The sequence below is a fragment of the Phocoena sinus genome, chromosome 2 (genome assembly GCF_008692025.1).
Source record: "Phocoena sinus isolate mPhoSin1 chromosome 2, mPhoSin1.pri, whole genome shotgun sequence".
Lineage (NCBI taxonomy): Eukaryota > Metazoa > Chordata > Mammalia > Artiodactyla > Phocoenidae > Phocoena > Phocoena sinus.
The window spans coordinates 114,779,289-114,792,667 of NC_045764.1; positions in this window are offsets into that span (position 1 = coordinate 114,779,289).

Genomic DNA, 13,379 nt, shown 5'->3' on the forward strand with positions numbered 1-13,379 from the left:
TATTGCTTCTTCCCAGAATGCTCTTTCTCTTTGGATTCCCTGGTAACATCTCTTCTATGAAACTTTTCCTGGCCCTTTCCCACTGCCCAGGGAGCACTGAAAACATACTTTTTTGGAACACTACTGTATTCTCAACCTTAGCCCTCATCCCTTCTGGTGAATATATTTGCTAACATTCTTGGCTTTTCCTATAGACCATTGTCTCTCTGAAATCACAGATGTCTAATTTATGTTTGTATCTCGAGCACATAGCCCCAAACAGGCACATAATCATGCTTGTTGATTTAACCTCTGAAGGTGATGGTCCTATTATATACACTGTATTCGTCAGTCAGCCTAGAGTATTGTGTGTAGCTCTGGGTGTCTCTGCAAGAAGGCCTTGGAAAACTGATATGTACTCAGAGGAAGAGAATTTCAAACAATATCATGAGAACAATTCTAGCCTGGGACGAATGTATAGAATAACAGGGAAGAGGGATTTGGTTTTTTTTTTTTTTTTTTTTTAGGGATTTGGTTTTAACATAAGGAAGAATTATCTAACAATTAGAGCTGCTTGAACATGGGATGAATGGCTTTGGGACACGGTGAGTTTCTTGCTATTGGAGGTGTTGAAATAAAGCCTGAATGGATAGCCTCCTTGAGCAGGCTCAACAAGGGCTTAAAGCATCTGGAGTGATCATAGTGAGTGGAGGAGAATTTAGATAATCTTTGGATTGTAAACAATCAAGCTGAGATTTGAAATCATTTGATATGTCTAGTGGTAGGTCTAAACTTTAGTAGATACTGCTTCAAAAAAAACGCACAGCGAGGCTATTTTAAGTAAACAATTTCTCTGTTATTCAGAATGCCTGGATCTAGATGCTACAACAGTAATGCAGCTTTGCCTCTCTTGAGTCAGGCTAAGCAAGGTTCTGAGCATGTACTGATGCTGTTATTTTTCTTTGTTAATATAATTAGACATCTAATCTCCTTCCTCTTTTCATCTTAGAAGTAGGGCACCTTCACTCCATCCAAACATGGATTTAAAATTTACAGTCTAAGAGTCCATAACAAAGAGATAGTGCCTCTTGAGTACTGGAGAAGAGGCAGTTATCTTATCTATATATTTAGGGTTGCCTGGGACAGAATTTTAAAATAAAATATTGTCAGTTAAACTTAATTCAGGAAATAAATAGTATATCATAGGCATAACACTGTAGACAGTAAAAAATAATCTATAACACCCTTAAAGGGCATGAATCTTATAATATAGAGACTGACGGATTAGCAGATGTAAACTATTATATATATAGGATGGATAAACAACAAAGTCCTACTGTATAGCACAGGGAACTATATTCAATATCCTGTGATAAACCATAATAGAAAAGAATGTGAAAAAGAATGCATATATGTGTATAGCTGAATCACTGTGCTGTACAGTAGAAAGTAACACAACACTGGAAATCAACTATACTTTAATAAAATAAATTTTAAAAGAAATAAAAGAAACCAAGACTCAGTGAAGTTAAAGGGACATGGCTAAATGTTGTACAATGTATTGGTTTCAGAACCTAGACCACAACCCATCACATCTAATTCCACTTCCATGGTTTCTCCATTTTACTACAGTGCCTTAAAAGTTTAAGATGTGGTCCCTACCATGAAGGACTTTTGTAATCTCATAAAGGCATACGACATATTCATAAAACAATTAGAGAATAACAAAAGTAAAATCAAGTGCAATACGCGTGTTATAGCTAAAGAGTAGTTTAGAAGGTCAACAAGGTGAGAAATCACAGGCTAGAGGATACGGACATTTTTATTAAGAGCAATTTTGAAAATAGCTCTGAAAGATAATTAGGCTTACAAATATTTTCTTTGGTTCCCAAAGTGCATGTTGGCTTTGTCCACATTCATCAGGGAGGGCCTTTCCCTCTCTTTTATTTCTTTTTAGTTTTACTACTACTCATACTGGCCAATAGGATGCAAGCATCTAATTGCAGCAAATTCTTATACATTCCAAGTGACCCCCACAAAACAGGTTGCCGTGGTAACCAAACAAAAAGGGACTGGAAAACAGAAGCAAAGTATTTACTTAATGTCTGATGGGCTCTCTGCACGATTTTCATGAGACCTGTTGCTGGCTTTCTTTTAGGTTTGGATGCCAGTCTCCGCTTATTTTTTAAGCCGTTAAAAGATTAAAAACTTTATTTGGCCTTTTTATATAGAAAATTGTACTGAGCAGTGAAGTCACAAATATTGATTTTATAAGTATATAAATCTTATTTAGAAATGTTGATTTATTACACAGAACTAACCCAGGAGTTTGCAACTCTTGACAATGGAATTAAAGGGAACAGAAGGCTCATTAGATGATGGTGAAGTCTTTTAAGAATGCTACAAGAAAGGGAAGTGACTGTAGATTTGAAATAATTTTTCTTAAAGACCCTCACATTTATTTTGCCACATCAATAATAAAGGTGTTCACTAACCAGTTGGGATAGAGACTTCCTTGCTAATTATTTTATGTACAAAGTCTTTCATAGACTACATAATTAGTACAATCTACTGTCTTCTAGCTAGTTTTAATCCTTTGGTGAAGGAAGATTTTGACAATGAAATAGAAAGTCATTTAGGCTCATAAAATATGTCTAACATTTTCTGAATTGGGGAATAGGACCCACTCTCGTCATTCCTAATATTGTCTTGGTACCTCTTTGAAGTACAGAAACATTAGAACTTCAAAGGCAGTCCAGAAAGATGGCATCTGCAGCTTATGGCCAGCTCTGGAAGTGTAGACAAATATACAGCATGTCACTAGGTGGTAGATTTGCTAGGGATGTTGGCATAATTGACTCTTCTTTTTTTAAAGAGACAATTAAAATCTACATACAATAAATTGCTTTATCTGACACTTGCTTTTAGAAATCACACTCTTTGTATCTTGCAAAAGAGTGATTTTACAACATAAATGGCATTAGTAGGAGCAGAAGACAAAGCTGGATGTTTGTTTGGAAACTTGGTCAGCAGGAAGGAAAAAGTTTATTTTATAGAGGAATAGATCTTCTATGGAATGTTGCTGGTCTGTGATGTAGACCCACCCACATGCATGTTTGGAATTTGCTGTATTGAACTAAAATACCTACTTTGCATCTTTCTAGGCTAGTTCTCTTAATTTAGCAGCTGAGCGTGGGATTCTTGGAGGAAGATTTTCTTTCAATGGAGGGATTTGTCTCTTAGGAGTAGAGTCAACACAAGGCCAAGCTAATTCTGCCCTAGGGTCACAAGGAATAAAAGGTAAAAAAAGAAATACAATTTTTTCCCATATAAAGACCACTTGTTCGTAACAACAGTAACAATAACAAAACACACAGAAGAATGTTCATTATGTATCTGTATTAACACCTTAAATCTGATCTAGGCTATTTTTGTACTTTGGGATGAATATCTAATCCCTCTGCCTTCTGAATTGGGCTGTTTATGTGAAGGATGGTAATGCATGCAGCCTTCACCAGTATCAACAACATCTGGCTACCATGTAGCCATAGAGCAAGAATTAGAGCCAATGTGAAGTCTAATTCCTATTTGGAATGTTTCTGTATTGCAACCTCAATTCAGTCATTCTTTGGAAAGGAGGTGGCAGATTTGAGTGAATTTTTGCAGTTAAGGTCCAATAAGAACAATCGTCACTGAGCTCCAGCCTAAAGGTTAATAATGGAAGCAGATTTTGCTCTGAGGAGGTGGGTTGGTAGATACATTCCCATGTTAAAGTCCCTGCATATGATATCTAGTACATGCAAGAAAAGGCCAGGCTTTAACATCAAAAGAATGTTGTATAACACACCATTGTAAAGCAATTATACCCCAATAAAGATGTTTAAAAAAAAAAAAAAAGAATGTTGTAAAGAGCTCTTTACTGAAGTTAGGGAGATTGGGAGAGTAACTACGTCCTTTGTCTATCTCCAGTGAAAAATGTAGACTCGTGGAAAAAAAGAAAGGATTTATGCTAAATCTTTTCTGACTTGTCCTGCAGCAGCATTTAAATACTTGGTTTTCTAACTTATGAAATGAGTGATATTGACTTTTCCTCACTTAACCAGAATTCATTCACTGTTCCATTTCTGTCCAGTGAGCAAAACACTAACCGCTGTTCCTGGGTGTAGCCTTAATTAATAGTCTCAATTATGTGAAACATTTATTTAGAGTCTTCAATAAGTGGCCTAAGGATAATTTTAAAAATTGCTCTCCCCCAAAACAACAACTTGCCCTTCTCCCCACCCCCCTCCCCCACCCCGCAGCCTTTCCTTGAGAGCATAAAGGGTCTAGTGGAACGACCTCAGCTGCTTTCCATTTGTTAACCCCAGTCTGGTGAGCCTTGTCAATAATTCCCTTAAGTGTCCAAAGGAATCTCTCTCTTTGGCTTCCTCTCTCCCACAGGGCCCATTATCTCTATTAGCCTGCCTTAGAGAAAGAAAAGACATCCGAGACATGGTCTAACTTCTCTGAAGTCAAGGATGCCTTCAAAAGCAAAGTTTGGGCAGTTGGGGGAGGGGAAGCAGAGGAGGGGACAACGGGGAGGAGGGAAGGAATTGTAAGCAAAGGGACAGCTGGGGATTGGCCCATTCTTCCCAGGCATTCTGTGGAGCCTCTTTAGAGGCAGTGAAGAAAGTAAAATCCAGAGGCGTCTTTTTAAAAATGCTGTAAAGGTTCTGACTTCTTAAGCTGATCTACATTAGGAATAAAGATGAGAGAAATAATGCCAGCCAGCTGGCCAGGTATGAACCCAACCCAATTTTCACTTACATTCGTTATTTTGTAAAGGGACCATTACATCCTCTATTTGGCAATATACCAGAGGAACCAAAATGGGAAAGCTACGGCATCATGTGGTTGTGGTCCTGGACCAAGATCTAAATAGGTACTCTCAAAGGCTATCCCAATTGAAGGAGTGTGGGCTCCATGGACATCCGTTCTGACAAGAAGCCATAGATTTTTTAAAATATTTAAGTTTACACCTTAAATAGCTTTGGGTTAAATGTGATTAAGAAGGAGGGAAATTTTGAAGGGAGAAGGCAGAAAATCTTTTCTTAGTGGACTAATTTGTATTTCATTCCTGAAACTCAGCCAGCTGCTTCTCTTACTAACATGTCATGCAAATATTTTGTTTTCTTAGGGAATTGAGGACAAAATTCCACTTCTGAGGAAGAGAAGACTGAGGATTAAGTAACTTTACTATTCAAAAAAATAACTGTTTCCAAGTATAAAAATAATCCATATCCATTATAAGAAATTAGGGAAAAGATGTGATGGTGAGATATCCTATTCATTTTTTAGGAAAAATGGTTTTGAGGGAGCCAAAGAACTGAAGTAGTTTTTATAAATGTTTGACTCCTAGTGAGGGGCCAAGCAGAATGTTGGGCCTTCCTGGAGGATTGAGGTTGACTTGATCATGACCTGGCTCAGCAGACTGTCTTAAGTATTTAAGGATTAGGAATCTGGGAAGCAGTGGTGTTACCATTATTAGGTCCATCTGGCCCACGGGCACCAAATTAAAAGCTGAGACGCTGAGGTCTACAGCTGAGAAGGAGTTTATTGACAAGGCAGCCAAGCGAGGAGACTGGAAAACAAGTCTGAGATCTGCCTGCTGGAAGCGGGGGGGGGGGGGGGGGGGGGGGAGGGGGGGCCGGAATATAAAATGAGTAGGGTGGTCTTAGGGGTGGGAAAAGGTGAGGTAATTGGTGTTCTGCACAGGTGCATCCGGTTACGTGTTTGTGCGTAGTCAAAATGGAAGCGCTGAGCTTGATTGGAGGGTGGAGTTTTCTGGTCCTCTGACGTCACCAGGCCAGTGGGGGGACGCCTGCACAGGCCCAGTTTCAGGGTCGGTGGTTCCAACCTGCCCCAGCTGGCCTGCACTGGACAAGAGCTGACTCCAAGTTTCTGTATACCAACTGAGCTGTGTGAAGATAAGAAGGTATGCAATTAAAGAGAAAGAAAGAAAGAAAAGCAACCTAACTAAAGCGAGCTTAATCCATGAAGGTAGTTTATAAGCAAAGAGGTTTTAACAGGCTGTTCCCTTATCTGCTGTTCTGTAAGACAAGCTCAAGAATTTCTATAGCTATCAGTTTCTGTTAACTCTATTGGGCACCGTTACAGTGGTAATGATTCATCTTGGTGTCCAGTTTGAGTGATAGGGGGACTGTAATTTTGGACTATTCTTCTGGTTAATGGGTGGAGATCCTGTATATTTGTGAATAATTCAGAAATCCGGGTGAATTTAAAAAAATTGTGGGGGCTTCCCTGGTGGCGCAGTGGTTGAGAGTCTGCCTGCTGATGCAGGGCACATGGGTTCGTGCCCCGGTCCGGGAGGATCCCACATGCCGCGGAGCGGCTGGGCCCGTGAGCCATGGCCGCTGAGCCTGCGCATCCAGAGCCTGTGCTCCGCAACGGGAGAGGCCACAGCGGTGAGAGGCCCGCATACCACACACAAAAAAAAAAAAATTGTGAAAATCCTGACTTGTTGGTTCCCTTTATGTTTCTTCTCAGACATATCTAGTTACAAGGAAAAATTGGGAGCTACTCCAACTTTTTTCCCCCTCTTTCATTTGCCCTGATTAGGGGAGGAAGGGCTGCAGAATTGGTTTGGTCATCATACCTTCAAAATTTAGTTGTAATTTGTAATTAGTTGTAATTCAGGATGTTCTGAGAATTAGCACCATGGGACCATAATGTAGCATCTATTTTGCATAATCAAAATATTCCTTTGCTGAGCTGAAATGCCCTTTTAGTGCTTTGGGGGTGATCCCTGAGCAATGCTTTATCTGCTTCTGTACATCTATGAGAAAATAAAAGGCCTTTAAGAAAGCTTCTCAAACGAAGGTGTAAACCTCAGAACAATTGGAAACAAACAGTACCCATTTCCTCTCCCACCCAGAATGTCTTCTGTGAGCTTGCCCCAGAACCAGAAGGGGAAGGAGGCCTAACTACACTTTTATCTGGAGGTTGGAAGCTGGAGAGAGGATTGAATTGCCAGTGAACTTTGCACTGTGATTTCATATTGAAGTGGCTGCATCTGTGCCACCTGTTGATGGCATGATTGGAGCATTAGTCCTGGCTCAGCCTCAGCACCATTGATAACTCTGCTTAACATCACCCCGGGGGAGGCTTTATTGGAAGCCCAGTCACTTTGCCTCAGCAATGGTGTACATTGGTACCCCATTCAACCCTTTTTTCTGACATTAGCACATTTGAATGGGCCACCAGTGAAGCCATTCAGTGACAACATACAACCAGGGATTCTGGGTGGCCTAGGGCTGAGCTGAGAATTCTCGTTAATGGACTGTGAGACTTAGCCTATTGAGGTACATGAACTCGGTGACCAAAGAAAAGTGAGACAAAGATGTCCCTCACAGGAACATGTAGGTCAGAAGTGGACAAAGGCAGACATGGACCAGTCACAGCTGTTTGATTACTGAGCTGAAAAGGGAACACGGATCCCTGTGGGGGGCCCGCACGACTGATTTGACAGAAATCTCAGAAATGCCCGCACACTCTGAGAGGAAGGCATTTACCAAAATTACAGGCGGTGTGTGAAGTTATTTTAAAAATATTTTTTCCTTCTACTTGTCTTTGTGGTAATTTCCTATTTGGCAGTACTTAGAAAAGGCCTCCAATAACCAGAATGAAAAGAAAGGGTCGCAAAATTGAACTGGAAAAAGTATGTTTAAAAATGAAAGGTGATCTTGGGCAGCATTGCCCATGTCGCTTGTGCTCAGAGTTATTTTCAGGCTCTGAAGGGACCAGAAAATGTGCTTTGGGAACCAGAACTTGTGCATGTTTAGGATTATAATTTTAATACATGAGTATAATTTCAAGACCTTTTTACTCTAAGATATAGGATAAAAAAATACAGGTTTTCAAAACTTTGCAAAAAGATAAAGGAAAAGAATAACTGAAAAAGGTTAAAGAATCATTTTGGATCTATCAACACTGTTAATTATAATAATAACATGCTTAATTCTGATTAACCCTGCACTGTAGCTTCTCTCTGTAATAAGTTTCTGTGGGAGAGACATTGGTCCCTTACTCTTAGATATATGATCTATGTAAATATCTAGAGAGCTACTACGCAGATGCACATGAAATTTGAAAAGTGTTCTGTAATTTTTCAAAATGGCATTTTAATAACTATATGAACACAATTCCAAACCAACTTTATTTAGTAAAACTTGATTAAAAATTTTACAACTTTTTGAGATAGCAATATATATATATATATTTATTTTATTTTATTTTTTTGCGGTATGTGGGCCTCTCACTGCTGTAGCCTCTCCCGTTGCAGAGCACAGGCTCCGGATGCGCAGGCTCAGCGGCCATGGCTCACCGGCCCAGCCGCTCCGCGGCATGTGGGATCCTCCCGGACAGGGGCACGAACCCATGTCCCCTGCATCGGCAGGCGGACGCTCAACCACTGCGCCACCAGGGAAGCCCAGCAATATATTTTAAAATATTCAAAATTTTGGTTTTATGAGATTTGGGGAACCCCAAAATACCTGTAATCTTGTTCCATAAAAGGAACTGAGAAGAAAGTGTTTTTGTTTTGTTTAATCCTATCATAAGTAATGCCACTATTTTTATGAGGAAAGTATTCAATATTAAAAAGTGTGACTGAAGGAGAAGGAAGTCACATCTTGAGGAGGGTCATATCCATTTATACTAAAACAGAATTTTATGAGGGAGGGGACTTCGGGGTCCATTTAGTCTGTTGTATCCATAGTATGATTGAGACCTACAGAGGTTTAGTAGTTTGCCAAAGACCCATGTAGTACCTGGACTTAAAAGCAGCACTTTATCTCATTATGGGAATTATTTCCTTAGGACAGTAATAAATCTTTCTTTGTTAAGGACTAGAATCCTTAAATTTAGGAGATGTTTTACCTCCTGTTGAGTTTACTAAAGGTAAAATTCATTTACATGCCGTCTATCTATCTATCTATATGTTGGTTATGATATTCCATTACATGTTTCCCAAACTTTTTAAAGCTCTAGAAAAAGATAACAAGAACAATATAAAAACCTGACTCCCCCCCAAAGAAAACTTTTGAAACAGTCTAGTTTTGCCTTTTTTTTTTTATAGCATTCCTAAAATCAATTCCCTTTCTTTCCATCTTCCTCTTAAGAAGTCTTTAACTTCCTTTTTAAGTATATCCTGTCTAGTCTACTTCTACTGTTTCTCCTTTAGGCTACTTCAAAATGTGTGGTAAAATAATGTTATCTATCTGTGTTATTCAGAACAACTTGCCTCTGGAAACTCTTCAGTTTGAGTCCTCAGTTGCTTTCTAGAGAGGGGTCCAGAATACGCCACCCCCAAATATGCATATTTATGCATAAATATGCATAAATCATCTTTGGCATAAAGAGTATTTTGAAGCAATTGAGAAAGTCACAGAAAAAGTTCTCTGCCATCCCCCTTTCTGCCTAAAAACAGGGCATACATTTCCCTTTGTAAAGGTGACATAAATTTCCATTTGAAGAGGTGTCCTCTCTCCTGTGCCAGGAAGACCTGGGAAACAGCACTGAGATGGGTCTTCACAGTACACCTTATTAAACAGCCACCTTCCACAACTTACCACTCTTAGCAGCCCCAACCCCCTTTTCTGTGTCTAGTCACTCCTCCACAATTTATCATTCTTTGTTAAAATGATGGATAAGGACCCCTCCCCTGAGGATACTCCTTTCAGTTTTCACTTTTCTGTGAAGCCCCCATGCATGTAAAATATTAACATCAATAAAGTTTGTACGTCTTTTCTCCTGTTACCTGTATTTTTTTCTGTTTAATTCACAGGCCCCCATGTTCAGAATCTGAAAGGCTGGAGGAAAAGCTTTTTCTTCCTGTACGCTAGGTAATCACTAAATTTTCTCTCCTTCTGCTCCAATCAAGCCTGTCATATTGCTTTTTCTCCTCCAGTTTCCCACTCTTTAGTGCATTGTTCTTCCATGTTGTCTTTCCTAACATGGTTTTTCTCTCATTTGCATCATTCTTTTCAGTTAAAAATTTAAAGTCTCAAATGCCTTTCTGTTAGTTAGAAATGTCCTGGCAATGAATGGAAATGGTCCCACTATCACATCACCTTTATTATTATTTTTGGAGGGCATGTCTTAGGGTTAAAAGAGATGGGAATTTGTTTGTAAAATTTGAAGCTATCTTTTCGACAAGTAATTAAGTCTTTGGGTTCTATTTTAAAGGACAATGATTTTAAATATCTAAATTTTGTTTGAAGATACTGTCAAAGCATAAATCAGTTGATTACTGTCTGTGGAAATATCAAAGCTTTCTCGTATATAAATTAACGGGAATAGGGGTTAATTTCGGTTTCCATATCTTTATTTTTTCACACAAGGAACTGCGGGGTTTGGATTTATTACAATATTAATAATATAATAATTTCCATTTAACCAGTGATACTATGTATGAAGAACAGTGTTAAGCATTTGACATGCATTCTTGAATGCATTGAATCCTCATAACTATCCTATAAAGTAAGCACTTTATTATCCCTGTTTGACAGACAAGGAAACTTGAGCTTTGAGAGGGTAAGTGACTTGCCCATGGTTACCTGGCTATTCAGTGGGGCACTGGATAGTTTTTGGAAGTGGTCTAGACCTGGTTCCTTTGAAGAAACGAGAGCATCATTAGTAATTGTATCTTATTATGCACTGTGAGCGTCCTTTTATACTTTATTAATGACACAAGGTGTTTTCCCAGCAGTTCAAGGTCTGTAAGAGCACAGCCAAGGGCAGGGAAGTGGTACTTGGATGAGTCAGATTACCAGGGTTGTAGCTAAGACCCATAGCCACAGGGGCCATCGTGGCTGGAGGATTGTGGGAAGCGGCGTACTCATCATTCTAACCAATGCCTGGGTACATTTTTATTTGAATTTGTTCTTCAACATGGGCAGCTGGCTAGATGAATGTGCTAACATGCTCTTATTCTCATATTCTGATACTTGCTGATTCTGATTTCTGGTCCCACACCTCTCCATTTCTTTTATCATTCAAGTGGTCTGCTTTCTGATTCAGTTTCTCTAGGAAACGAAAATATTTTCTGAATTGTGAATGTCCAAATTATCAAATAATGTATTGTTACGGTTATGTTTCTGCTGTTTGGATAACTATTCTGCTGTGAAACCTCACCCAAACTTCTAGTTTAGGAAGAGTCACCTTTACAGTTTTCTTCAACTGAAAAAAGAGCAGCATTAGGTGTAATTATAAATTTTGATAAAGTGAAACACCAATATGCCACATTTCATGTTAACAACAGATGGGGGTCAGGACACATTACCCCCAAATATGGTTTTTGGCATGTTGAATATTTTAAGCTGAAGGAATTTGATAAACAGTATATGCAAGGACTTTCTGACCTTCCCCTGAAGCAGATATAAAACCCTCATGTGAGAGATGCCCTTGCTATACCTGGAGGAAAGGAGCATCCTTATCTCTGCAGACACAGGGACACAGAGAAGATTCTGAATGAACAGGCATTGCTAAGTTTCCCTGTTTACTCCACTTACTTCACGCCCTTTGTCCTCTCATATTTTCTCATGACTTTCTACTCTTCATGAAACCTAATGTAAAAATTCTCAGGTTTAACCATTTCTTTGGGTCTTCCTTATGAAGGTTCCCATGACACGTGAAAAGTATATTAAATAAATTTGTATGCTTTTCTCTTGTTAATCTGTCTTTGGTTACAGGGGTCCAGTCATGAACTTAGAAGGGTAGAAGGGAAAGATGGTTTTCCTCCCCTATACAGCCTACATGAAAGTCTTACGAATTGTCTGAAATTGGCTTCTACCCTCTCTCAAGAGGTAGGAGGACAAGCATTGCTCATAGAAGGCTGACATGTCAAAATGCAAACCCACCTACACCTTACACTCCAGCTTACTCCAAAGGGGCTAGAAAGTTGGCAGCAATGGCTGGTGCCATTTTGCTAAGGAGAAACACAAAACAGACACTTTTTTACAATCACCTTGGGAATTTAAATAATCTACAGGCTAGGGTCCTACCCCAGAACAACTAAATAAAAATATTTTGGGGTGGAGTCCAGGCATCAGATTTTTTTAAAAGCTCCCTGTGTGATTCCAATGTGCGACCAGGGTTGAGAAGGACTGGTCTGTCACAGCATACGGGTGAAATATTACCACGTATAACATTGTACAAAGTTCTTTGGGAGATAGAGAAATTAGAGTTAAGACATGGTCCTTGCCTTTTAATTTGGTTCAAAACATTCTTGCCACAAAAATGGTTACTAATAATGTAATGCAGTCACTCATTGTTAGTAAGTGATGTCATAGTTTCAGTGGAGAGAGCTTACCAGAGAGCGGGAAGCATGTAATGGTGACTAAAGAACCTCCATGGGCTTCCCTGTTGGCGCAGTGGTTGAGAGTCCGCCTGCCGATGCGAGGGATGCGGGTTCGTGCCCCAGTCTGGGAAGATCCCACGTGCCGCGGAGCGGCTGGGCCCGTGAGCCATGGCCGCTGAGCCTGCGCGTCTGGAGCCTGTGCGCCGCAACGGGGAAGGCCACAACAGTGAGAGGCGCGCATACCGCAAAAAAAAAAAAAAAAAAAAAAAAAAGAACCTCCAATTCCTATCTTCATCCTGCCAAGTAATAATAGTCGCTGCCTCCTGTGTGCCAGAGAGTTTATCTACCTCACTTAATCTTCTTGACTGCTTATCAGGTAGATATTAATCTTATTTTACCGCAGAAAGCTAAAGGTTGGTGATACTTTTACTTGTGGAAGTAACAAAACCGAGAAATCGGTTTTGAACATAGGTCTGTTGGGAACCAGTGTCCATGCTCTCTAATCATTAAGTTGTGCTGTTTGGTCTTGGTAGGCACATGGTCAGTAGCAGTTAGGGTGAGCTGCGTGCCATAAAATGTTTAACATTTTATACGTTTACATTTCTTATTTTTTAAACTGCATATTTTGAAAAATTCCAAACCACAGAAAAGTTGAAAGAATAGTACACTGAATGCTGTATACCCTTTATCTACATTGATCAACTGTTAACATTTTACTGATACACATTCTTTATTTTGCTATTTACATACGTATATACATATCGTTGTTGTCGTTGAACATTTGAAATGCAGACATCACGATAGTTCACCCATGAATATCTCAGTAAGAATTGTTAAAGAATAAGGACAATCTCCTATATAACAACTATACTAGTCACACCTAAGAAAATTAACACTAATTCCATTTGTCATCTAATATACAGTCCCATTTAAAAATTTCCTCAATTATACCCAGTAGGTCTATTTAGCTGTTTTGTTGACCCAAGATCCAATCAAGGTTTATGAATTTTGTTTGGTGGTAATATTTAGAGGCTTTTACTCT